Raw genomic sequence first — 12,770 nt, forward strand, 5'->3', positions numbered from 1 at the left:
AAAGAGAAAGTAGAGAAACAAATCCATTTACAATAGCACTTTTTTAAAAACCATAAGATACCTCGGAATAAACCTAACCAAAGAGGTAAAGGATCTATACTCTAGGAACTACAGAACACTCATGAAAGAAATCGAAGAAGACACAAAAAGATGGAAAAACATTCCATATTCATGGATTGGAAGAATAAACACTGTTAAAATGTCTATGCTACCCAGAGCAATCTATACCTTCAATGCCATCACAACCAAAATTCCAATGACTTTTTTCAAAGTGCTGGAACAAACAATCCTAAAATTTGTATGGAATCAGAAAAGACCCTGAATCGCCAAGGAAATGTTGAAAAAGAAAAACAAAGCTGGGGGCATCACATTGCTCGATTTCAAGCTGTATTACAAAGCTGTGATCACCAAGACAGCATGGTACTGGCACAAAAACAGACATATAGACCAATGGAACAGAATAGAGAGTCCAGATATGGACCCTCAACTCTGTGGTCAAATAATCTTTGACAAAGCAGGCAAAAATATGCAATGGAAAAAAGACAGTCTGTTCAATAAATGGTGCTGGGAAAATTGGACAGCCACATGCAGAATGAAATTCGACCATTCTCTAACACCATACACAAAGATAAACTCAAAATGGTTGAAAGACCTCAATGTGAGACAGGAATCCATCAAAATCCTAGAGGAGAACATAGGCAGTAACCTCTTCGACATCAGCCACAGCAACTTCTTTCAAGACACATCTCAAAGGCTAGTGAAACAAAGGCAAAAATGAACTTGTGGGACTTCATCAAGATAAAAAGCTTCTGCACAGCAAAGGAAACAGTCAACAAAACAAAGAGGCAACCCACAGAATGGGAGAAGATACTTGCAAATGACACTACAGACAAAGCACTGATTTCTAAGATCTATAAAGAACTTCTCAAACTCAACACCCCAAAAACAAATAATCAAGTCAAAAAATGGGCAGAAGACATGAACAGACACTTCTCCAAAGAAGACATACAAACGGCTGACACACGAAAAAATGTTCATCATCATTAGCCATCAGGGAAATTCAAGTCAAAACCACATTGAGATACCACCTTACACCAGTTAGAATGGCAAAAATGGACAAGGCAAGAAACAACAAATGTTGGAGAGGTTGTGAAGAAAGGGGAACCTTCTTACACTGTTGGTGGGAATGCAAGTTAGTACAGCCACTTTGGAAAACAGTGTGGAGGTTCCTCAAAAAATTAAAAATAGAGCTATCCTATAACCCAGCAATTGCACTACTGGGTATTTACCACAAAGATACAGATGTAGCGAAAGGAAGGGCCATATGCACCTCAATGTTCATAGCAGCAATGTCTGCAATAGCCAAACTGTGGAAAGAGCCGAGATGCCCTTCAACAGATGAATGGATAAAGAAGATGTGGTCCATATATATACAATGGAATATTACTCAGCCATCAGAAAGGATGAATACCCAACTTTTACACCAACATGGATGGGACTGGAAGAGATTATGCTAAGTGAAATAAGTCAAGCAGAGAAAGTCAATTATCATGTGGTTTCACTTATTTGTGGAACATAAGGAATAGCATGGAGGACATTAGGAGAAGGAAGGGAAAAACGAAGGGGGGGAAATCAGAGGGGGAGACAAACCATGAGAGACTATGGACTCCAAGAAACAAACTGAGGGTTTTAGAGGGAAGAGGGGTGGGGGAATGGATTAGCCCAGTGATGGGTATTAAGGAGGGCATGTCCTGCATGGAGCACTGGGTGTTATAGGAAAACAACGAATCGTGGATCATTACATCAAAAACTAACGATGTATTGTATGGTGACTAACATAATAAAATTAAATTTAAAAAAAAATAGCCAAAAGAAACTTAATGTAGCCATATTAATTTCCAAACAAGCAGACTTTAAGAATCATTATTGGAGATATAGAATAATAATTCATAATGATAAAGGAAGCTACCAAAATTTTAAATTTGTTTGAATATATTAACATGATCTCAAAATATATAAAGTAAAAATAGAACTAAAAGAAGAAACAAACTTATAATCACTATGGAAGACTTAAACATAGTACTAGCAATTCATGATAATCAGAAGCTGAAAGAATATGGAAAATCATTAAAGATATTCATTACATAAACAGTAGAATGAACATATTTCACATATTTAGAATACCACATCCAACAATGAAGATTCACATTTAAGTGCGAATTAAATATTACTAACACTGGCAATGTCATAATGCAGGCATCAATAAACTTCAAAGGATTTAAATTATTCAGAGTATGTTTACTAACCACAGTGAAAGTTAGGAATTAATTAAAACAGAAAAAGAGAACATGCACATATATGTTGTGTACATATATCAGGAAATTCCTGATTTCCTGGAAATAAAATATTTCTCTACAAGATGCAAGAAATAGAAAAATGGAAACATTATAAAATTCTTTGAACTCAAAACATTTCAAAATTTGTGAGAAAAAATATGAGATATGGATAAAGCAGCTTTCGAGAGAGATTGGTAGCTTTATTTTATTTTTGAGACTTGAGCAATAATTTGTTGTGCTGTTCTGCAACACTTTAATCTTTAATTTGCTTTTAGCAAATTATTCTTTAAACAATTTATTTAAACTAAAAATAAAATAAACAGTTCATCCATTTCTTCTACCCCAGAACCCCTGCCTCTGTTCTGGCACCCACTAATCTGTTATACCTATGAGCCTTTTTTTTTTTTTTTTTTTTTTAAGATTACATTAAGAGACATCATACAGTATCTGTCTTTCTCTGATTTACTTCATTTAGCCTAATGTCCCTGAAGTTCATCCATGTTGACTCACCAAGAAAATAAGAGAGAATTCAGTAAATAAAAAGAGAAATGAAAGAGATTTATACCCCATACTGCAGAAATACTAAGGACCTTGAGACTACTACAAACAATTCTAAGCCAAAAAATTAGACAACCTAGAAAAAAATGGATAAATTCCTAGAGACATACAGCCTACCAAGACTGAATCATGATGAAATAGAAAATTTGAACAGACTCATTACTAGTAAGGAGATTGAATCAGTAATCAAAAACCTCCCAATAATTTAAAGTCCAGGACCAGAAGGTATCACTGGTAAATTCTACCAAACATTGAAAGAATACATACCAGCCCTTCTCAAACTCTTCCAAAAACAGAGAATAGGAGGGAACTCATCCAAATTCATTTTATGAGGCCTGCATTAACCTGATACCAACATCAGACAAGAACACTAGATGAAGTGAAAATTAAAGGTCATATTCCTTATAAACATAGACACAAAAATCCTCAACAAAATATGAGCAAACTGAATTTAACAATTTATTAAAAAGATCATGTACCCTGGTCAGGTAAAATTTATTGCAGGGATGCAAGGATGATTCACCATTTGCAAATCAGTTATTGTGATACACTGCATTAACAAAATGAGGGATAAAAACTATATATGATCATCTCTATTTTTTTTTTTCTGGCTGTGCCAGAAACCCTTAAGAAAAAACAAAAGAATTTTGCAGAGTTGAAGATCAAGTGTCTGAGAAAGCAATTTGCCCAAAAGGTGCTTTAAAAGGCAGGGAGGAAGCTTATCTATGAAAAAAGGTAAGCATTACCACAAGAAATATAGGCAGATGTACAGAACTGAGATTCGAATGGTGAGGATGGCAAGATTCTGTGTACTTGGGGAACACAAATCGGCACCGGTCATCAGGATCAGAGCTATCAATGGTGTGAGCCCAAAGGTACAAAAGGTGTTGTAGCTTCTTTGCCTTCACCAGATCTTCAGGGGCACATTTGTTAAGTTCAACAAGGCTTCAGTTGACATGCTAAGGATTGTGGAACCATATATATTGAATGGGGGGACCCAAGCCTGAAGTTGGTAAATGAACTGATTTACAAGTGTAGTTATGGCTAAATCAGTAAGAATCGCATTGCCTGACAGATAACACATTGATTGCTCAATCTCTTGGTAAATATGGCAGCATCTGCGGGGAGGAGGATCTGATTCATGAGATCTCTTGACATGAAAACATTTCAAAGATGCAAACAACTTCTGATGGCCCTTCAAGTTATCTTCTCCAAGACAGGGAATGAAGAAGACGACCTCCCATTTTGTAGAAGGTAGAGGTGCTAGCAACAGAGAAGATCAGATCAATAGGCTTATTAGCAGGATGAACTAAGGTATCTACCATGATTCTTTTTGTAATTTGGTCAGTTAATAAATGACTACTTTTAGATTGAAAAAAAAAATTGATATGACCATCTTAATAAAAAAAGAATTTGACAAAATTCAATATCCATTTATGATAAAAATCCTTAGCCAAATGGGTACAGAGGGAACCTATATCAACATAATAAAGGCCATATATGACAGATCCACAGCTGACATCATACTCAGCAGTGCAAAGCTGGGAAAGTTTTTCCTCTAAGATCATGAATACATGTATAACTTTAAATGTGAGTACTAGAAAATAGGAAGCGTGAAGATAAATTATGTATGCTTTTCCTTCAAGAAGTTGGAAAGAGGAAAGTAATTCAAATCTAAAAATATAAAAGGGAAGAAATAATAAAAAGAATAAGTCAATAAAATATAATGCAAACATTCAAAAGAAGCAAACTTTAAACTTTTGAAGACATGAATAAAATTGATTAGCCCCTAGCAAGACAGAGTAAGGAAAAAATTAGAATAAAACAAACAACAAAATCAGGGACAACAAATGGTAATACAGTAGCATTTACACTGTTCCTAGCTGCATCAAAAAAGATCGTAAGAGATTATGAACAACTTTTTAGTAATAAATTAGGTTATTTGAATGAACTGCAAAAATTCCTCAAAATAAAACTATAGGAAGAGAAGAACACATAGAAAACCTGAATTACTTGGTACCAAGTAAAGAAATTAAACCTGCTATTGAAAACATTCTCACAAAAGTGACCTTAAGTCTAGATGTCTTCATCAGTGAATTCTTTGAAATATTAAAGATATAGATAATACTAATGTTACACAACACTCCTTCTGATAATAGAAAGAGAACATACCCTAATATACTTTAAGAAGCCAGAAGAATCTTGCTACCAAAACATGATAAAGACATTATAAGAAAAGCAAAGTACTAAGGAATCTTTCTCAAGAATATAGACAAAAATCCTAAATAAATTATAAGCAAGTCAAATTCAGTGATAATGAAAAAGAAAAATAAATGGTACACCATGACCAAAAGGGACTTATTCCATGAATGAAAACCTGGTTTAATAATCAAATCACTATGAAAGTTCATATCAATGGAAAAATAAGGAAAAAACAAGTATTTTCATAGAGTAAAACAATTTCATAAGAGTCACCACCCATTTATGATTTTTAAAAAACCTTCTTGCCAAACTAGAAATAGAAGGGAATTTACTTTACCTTATAAAGAATATCTCCAAATTCTAACATGAGTGGCAAAGCAAAAAAAATTGAGGCACAAGAGATTATGTACTGTATGATTCCATTTACATAAATATAAAAACAGGTAAAAATGTGGTTTGAAGTCAAGAGATTGATTACACTTCCAAGATGAGGACTTCTAACTTGTTGATAATGTTAAGTTTATTGGATGGATGGTGTTCTGCTTGCAAAAGTTAAGATATACGTTTCTGATATTCACTTTACTGTACGCATATTATACCTCAATAATCAGGAGATAGGAATGAGACAGTGATGTTCATCATCATCACTTATCTTCAATATTTACTGGAAACCCCAGCCAATGTAATAAGGCAAGAAGAAAAAATAGCATTAAGGATTGGAAAATAATAAAACTATTATTAATAGGTGACATAATTGTGCACTTAGAATACATAAAATAATGTTTAGAAAAAATTTAGAACTACTAAGCAAATTAAGAAACTTCACTAGATACAAGACCAATGTACTAAATTGTATTGCTCATAGCAGCAATAGAAATTAAAAATGAAATACTACAGCAGCATTGGAAGTCAAATATTTAGAAGTAAATTTAACAAAGGATGTGTGAAAATGACACTAAAAATTAAATGGCATCATTGAGAAATATTAAAGAAGAGCTAAATAAATGGAGGGATATATTATGTTTTTGGTTATATGACTCAGTAATGTTTGGATACAATTCTTTCGAAATTTATCTATAGATTTAATGAAACCCTGACTGTATATTGATTTCCAATGATCCTTATCTCTTGATATTAATACCCCTTTGTAATGGCCTCCCACATTATACCAGGGTTGGTCTATGTGACCAACAGAATGCTATAGAAATGATTGCATATCACTTCAGAGACTAGTTTATCAAAGATTCCACAGCTTCCATCTTGGTCGCTTTCTCTCACCATTCTCTCTGTTGGATCACTTGCTCTGAGGAAAGCAATCTACCTACCCTGCCTTGAGATCACTCAATCACCCCTGTAGAAAGGCCCAGCTAATAGCAAGGAACTGAGTGAGTTAACAGTGAGCCTTACAGAAAGTGGATAGTCCATGGGGCACCTGGGTGGCTCAGTCATTAAGCGTCTGCATTAGGCTCAGGTCATGATCCCAGGGTCCTGGGACTGAGCCCACATCAGGCTCCCTGTTCAGCGGGAAGCCTGCTTCTCCCTCCCCCACTCCCCGTTTGTGTGCCCTCTCTCGCCGTGTCTTTCTCTGTCAAATAAATAAATAAAATCTTAAAAAAAAAAAGAAAAAAAAAGAAAGTGGATAGTCCAGCCTCAGTCAAGCTTTTGTATGAATGCAGCCCCAACAGGTATCTTGACTACCACCTCCTGAGAGATACTATATCAGAACCACCAGATAGCTAAGTGTTTGAGATAGTATGTGTTGCTGTATGCTCTTTAATTTGGAGGTGATTCATTGTGCAGCAGTAGATCCCAAGTGGTATGAATCCCAATCTAAATCTCAGGAATTCTGGTGGAAACCAGATGATCCTAAAATTAATATAGAACAAATCTTTTGAAGAAAAATCTCGAGTACTAACATTACCAAATATCAAAATTCACTATAAAGCTATATTAAGACAATGTGGGATAGGCACAAGGATAGACTTCCCAATGGAAAAAAAAAATGAAGTGTGCACAAATTTGTCTATACATTCCAGTAACCTAATTTATGACAAAGATAATACTGCTGTACAATGGGAAAAAGGCATCTTTTCTACAAATGGTATGAGATTAATTAGATGTTCTTATGAGACAAATCTACCTAGACCCATCCATCCTTCACAAAACACAAATCTAGATTGACTGCCAATCCAAACACAAAAGTTAAAACCATACATATTTTAAAATAAAATATGAAACATCTTTATGAACGTGGCGCTGGTAAATATTTTTTAAACAAGGGACGAAAAGGGCTGTTTAGTGACTGAAAATTGTTTATCAAAAGACAACAAGAATAAAAATAAATGCATCATATATAAAGATCTCTTACATACCAACTCAACTAAAAACTTGTGCCAAAGACCTGATAGCCCACAAAAGGAAGTATCTTCATGGCCAGAATGCAGGTGAAACAGTGCACAACATTTTTTATTCATAAGGAAATAAAAACCAGAATTCATTTATCATTAGATCTCTATTAGAAAGGCTAAAATCAATTTTTAAAAAGGTAATACCAAGTGTTGGAAAGAATGTGGAATAATGGAAGGTCTCAAAAATTCCTGTTGAGTGGGTAAACTGGGGAAATTTTGGAAAATTTCAGCAGCAGCTGCAATAACAGCATAAGCACACCCTGGGATGCAGCAGTTCTTTAAGTATATATGCATGCATGTAGTTCCATATGGTAGTGAGAGTTAACACTCTACAAACTAGGAAAAAAATATGGTGGACTCCAACGTAACATTGAGCAAAAGAGCTAGACACAAAGATGTGCATGAAGTGTAAGTCCACTTACATAAAATATGAAGACAGGTTAACCTAATCTATTTTAGAAAGCAGAAGAATGGTTACTCTTGCATGATGGAGGCTTCCCAGTTTAATTGAAAATGTTCATTTTATGAAAATTAATTGAACTGTTTATGATATATGCAGTTTTCTGTATGTATATTATACCTCAAGAACAGTTTGTAAAAGTTAAAAAATTGCATATAATTTCCTTTTCACTCAAAACCAAAAGAAAAAAACGCACTGGTACTTCTAACTAAAAATATAGACTCCTACCTTGTATTATTAAAAACATATAAGTGTTTTAGCCTTATTTTTTAGCCAATCTTATAAAGTTAATCTACGTCTTTCTTAATAAAACTAGCTTCAAAACTCTACAGAAAATGTTTTCAAATTCAAAAAATTTTAAAGTAATTATTTCTTCATTAATTATCCTTTCAGCATCAATAAAAAGATAAATGATCAGTTTGAAAAAGAAAGCATGGATTTGGTCTGACAAACAAAAACATAATCAGTGCCAAACAAATTATCATGTCTCCTCTTGGAAATTTTCAGTGGTTCTTTACTACCTACAGAAAAATCTATTTTTTCAATATTTTTCAAATAATAGTTCATAAAATGACCTTCATCTGTGTTTGCAGTATTAATTCACTCTACTCTTTATTTCATTCATTTGTATGTTAAGAAACTACTGATTGAATGAGTATGTCACAGACACTATTTTAGAAGTTATCTCCATCGAGGTAAACAAGGCAGTCAAGTCCCTTCATCCAGTGGAATTACAATCTCATGGAAATGATTTATAATAAGGAAAAATTATGCATATGGGTCTACACTCCTCAACCCCACACCAACCACTCATTCAGCTAGTGGAAGAAATTCAGAAAATGCTCTTGTTTCCCACCCACCCCAATCTATGCAGCTGAAACTGACCCAAAGACATACTCTAAACTGGACTGGATTATAATGATTCTGTTGATAGGTATTGAGTCAAAAGTTACTGCTAGTTGCCTTTATTTATCCTTACTCAAGATGCACTCCAAGGTGTAATGTAAAAAAAAAAAAAAAAAAAGTGTACTATCCAATAAATATAAGCAAAAACTTGTTAAGTTACTAAATGGATTATGGTCTTCATTCACTGAAAATCCACATCAATCCTACTGCAAAGAAAAGTCATTGCGGACCTGAAGTTATCAGATAAGTAACCCTGAAGACTATATGCTTCAGGCTATGTCAACCTATCTTGTACCACATTATTTTAAAGTATGCTATTTCCATTACTGTACTAGTCATCTTGGGTTGCCATGACAAAACACCATAGTCTGGACAGCTTAAACAACAAACGTTTATTTTCTCACAGTTCCAGAGGCTTGAAGTCCAATATTAGGGTGCAAGTATGGTCAGGTTCTAATGATAGTTCTCTTCCTGGCCTGCAAATGGCCACCTTCTCCCTATGTCCTCACATGGAGGATAAAGATATCCTTCTCTTTCTCTTCTTATAAAGCCACCAGTCCTATAGGTTTAAGATCCCACCATCATGACCTCATTTAATTAATTCCTAAAAACCGTATCTCCAAATATAGTATTATTAGCATCGGTCGCATTATGAGTTAAAACTTTAACATATGAATTTCGGTGGGGACAGAGTTTTGTCCCAAAGCAATTATACTTTGTAAATTTAGAATCTGGAGATAAAGCCAGTGATAAATGATAGTAGCAATGTAACTATATTCATATTTTTTATAGACCCAACTGTTAATTAGCTTTGACAACTCCTTGGAAATAAAATAGCCTTTATAAAAAGAATATTAGATAACCTCTGGAAACATGGCCAATTGATCTTGGCTTTAGTTTTGATCAAAACATCCCTCAGCTTGATTAAACTTTAGACAGGTTCCTTTGTGACTCTAGCCCTCTAACATCTCTTTTTTTCTTTAGAAAATAAAAGTTTTCTTACTTTGGAACACAGGAATAAGTTTTTTTTACTTTAGAAAACCTGCCATTGGAAATTCATTCTCTGCCCCTTTGAAATATAAATCTTCCAGCATCTTGCCAGTTTTATAACACAAGAACATCTTTCTCAAAGACCTAGGAGCCAAACCCTTTGAAATATAATCATCCAGAAAGACAGTGTTTCAGGTGGTGGGTAGAGCTTAATTTCCATAAGCCCCAACTGGCAAACACAGTTAACCTAATCACCTTGATGAACCTCCGTACTAATGCATCCTCCATTAGTTTTTCACTAGCTCACCCCAGTGCTTAAAAATTCTCCAGCCTTTTGAGCAGAGTTGAGTTCAGTCTTCTCTCCTACTGCAATAGTCTTGACCTCTATTTCAATAATCTTGAATAATGTTTTCCTTGCCTGTTTAACTTATCCAGTGCAGGTTTTCTTTGAGAGTTCTAAATAAAGAATAATCTGTAAGATAATAATATTCTGTAATAAATATATACACCATACTAAATCCCATATTTTTATCTTGCTGAGCAGTAAATTTTATAGCTGTTGGAAGTATACAAACCTCTAACTTATTTTTAACTAAGAAGAAAATGAGGCTAGCAGAATGAGAATGGGATAGATGAAAGAAAGCATGCCACTGAGCTGAAGTTTTCTCCTTCGCTTTGAGAAGGAAGCTGAGCTAATTAACCAATTATGCTAGAAAGGCTAACTAGGTAACTTTACTCAGGGAACAGAAGGAAGAGCCAGAAGACTATGACAACTGTTTTCTAAGACATGATTCTTTATAGGGTCTATTTATTACAACCTAACTATACCTATTGTTCTAATTTTAATACTAGATTTTTAAATGGAATCATTTGTAAAAAGAAAATAAGTCCTCTTACTACATTTTCTATAAAGAATATTTATTAATAAAAAAGACTTCATGCTCTTAATTTTTGTGTTTTTAACCAAAAATTTACAAGTTGTTTGATCTAGTACTATTATTTGTTCAAAAGGGCTTTGTTGACTAAAAAAAAAAAAAGACAATTTCTATTATTTTTTTTTTCCTGCTCTAAGTCTTGTCCCAACACCAGAAGTATATTTACTTATCCAAAAGGGGAAAAAAGGAAAGTAACAAAATAGAGATAGACTTAAAATAATAAAATATTGCTTTAATCTTGTCTCATTATGCACAGCCATGTAACGACAGACAAATAAGCTTCCAAGTTAAACATAAGAAATAAACCAGTAACTTATAATTCTCTTAAGAGATAGAAATTGCTGAGAAGCCTTTTATATTTCAAAGGAAAATATAAATCTGACATGAGTATGATTTTATACATTTTTCTGCAAAATATTCATTAAATTATTCTACACAATCTCACATTTGTCATAAGGTGTGGCTATTTCCTTAACCATGTTTAACTGCCATCTCAACAAACAATCTTGTCTTCCAAACTGCCTTTTTTGGTTCAGGTTTCATTTTGGCAGTGAGGTGTATCTCAGCTGCTTCTCCATGGAAAGCTCTATGTTAGCTCTTTTCGTTGATCTGTAAGCATCTTAGGTCAAATGAATTAATTCATCCACTGTGCTTTTAATTTTTAAATTGCCATTTGGCATATTTTTCCAATTAAATTATTAAAAATTATGGACCCACAATGTCCTTCAATGTGCATCGCACATAATCAATGCATACTTGATTTCCTCATTTTCCATGCTCATTAAGTACAAACTTCTGTATCCTATAAATTATTTTTTGAAGTCCTTCGACTGCCTGACAGAAAGACCAATTGTAATCTAATGTTTATTTCCATTTCGCTTTGCAGAAGGAAGGTACACAGGTATATGTTAGAGTGAATTGACTTTGTTCTATCCTACTTCTCAATTATTTTCTCAGCAGCACTTAAGACTATTCATCAAATGGTTTCCTTTATAGGGATGTTGCTGTTAAATTATTTTCAGAGGAAATTATAAGCAGTAGAAATTGTTAATATAAACTATTCAGAAATGCAAAAAATACTATCATTTGATTAGAAAGGTTCCTAAAGTGGGTTTATTAATGTTATTAGTATTTCAACATTGAAGCTAGGGGCCAGCAATATTAAAGATATATACCCTAAAATGTTCAAAAATGATTTTGACCCTACCTGGAGGGAGGTTTGCGATTGGGACACATCGTAATCTCGGCACCACATCAGTAGATAGGGACGTAGGAAAGCCACATTTAAGAGGTTAAAAGAAGTCTCTTTATTATTTGTACTTAATGAAGCCATAATCTATAATCCAGTTGCACACTGCTGCCTTTTTATAAGTTGTCCTCAATTATATAAAGTGGTGTTCCTGAAGAAAAGAGTTTTAAAATGAATTCCTTACCAGGAGACAAAACTGATGCTAATAGAATTCATTTACTTGGACAGGAGTTTTTCAGATTCAGTAAGACTCCAAAGCAGGTTATTTTATACTCTAAGCTGAATTCCACTGGCATATCTTAAAAAGAGACCTAAACAGGGGCGCCTGAGTGGCTCAGTCGTTAAGCGTCTGCCTTCGGCTCAGGTGACAATCCCAGGGTCCTGGGATCAAGCCCCGCATCGGGCTCCCTGCTCAGCGGGAAGCTTGCTTCCCATCTCACGCTCCCCCTGCTTGTGTTCCCTCTCTTGCTGTCTGTCAAATAAATAAATAAAATCTTTAAAAAAAAAAAAAAAAGAGACCTAAACAGGCTTTTCAAATTGGTGACATATACAACTGTAACAATTCTCTGTAGTGCCATGTATTTAAACACCATAGAACAAGGCTTGGTCCATATAACCTGAACAATACTATGGCACTGTCTTAGGTTTCACTCTCTTTCACGTAAATGTGAAAGAGAAAAAATACCATTAGGCATCAACCTCAGAAATGGGATATGGTCACAAGAG

General features: G+C 34.2%; 1 pseudogene; it reads left to right on the forward strand.

Annotated features, from left to right (window-relative positions):
• Nucleotides 1-3,477: 3,477 nt before the first annotated feature.
• On the forward strand, nt 3,478-4,277 carry LOC118539556 (large ribosomal subunit protein uL30 pseudogene; annotated as a pseudogene).
• The last annotated feature ends 8,493 nt before the right edge of the window (nt 4,278-12,770 follow it).

This window comes from Halichoerus grypus, chromosome 12 (genome assembly GCF_964656455.1).
Source record: "Halichoerus grypus chromosome 12, mHalGry1.hap1.1, whole genome shotgun sequence".
In the NCBI taxonomy this organism is placed as follows: domain Eukaryota; kingdom Metazoa; phylum Chordata; class Mammalia; order Carnivora; family Phocidae; genus Halichoerus; species Halichoerus grypus.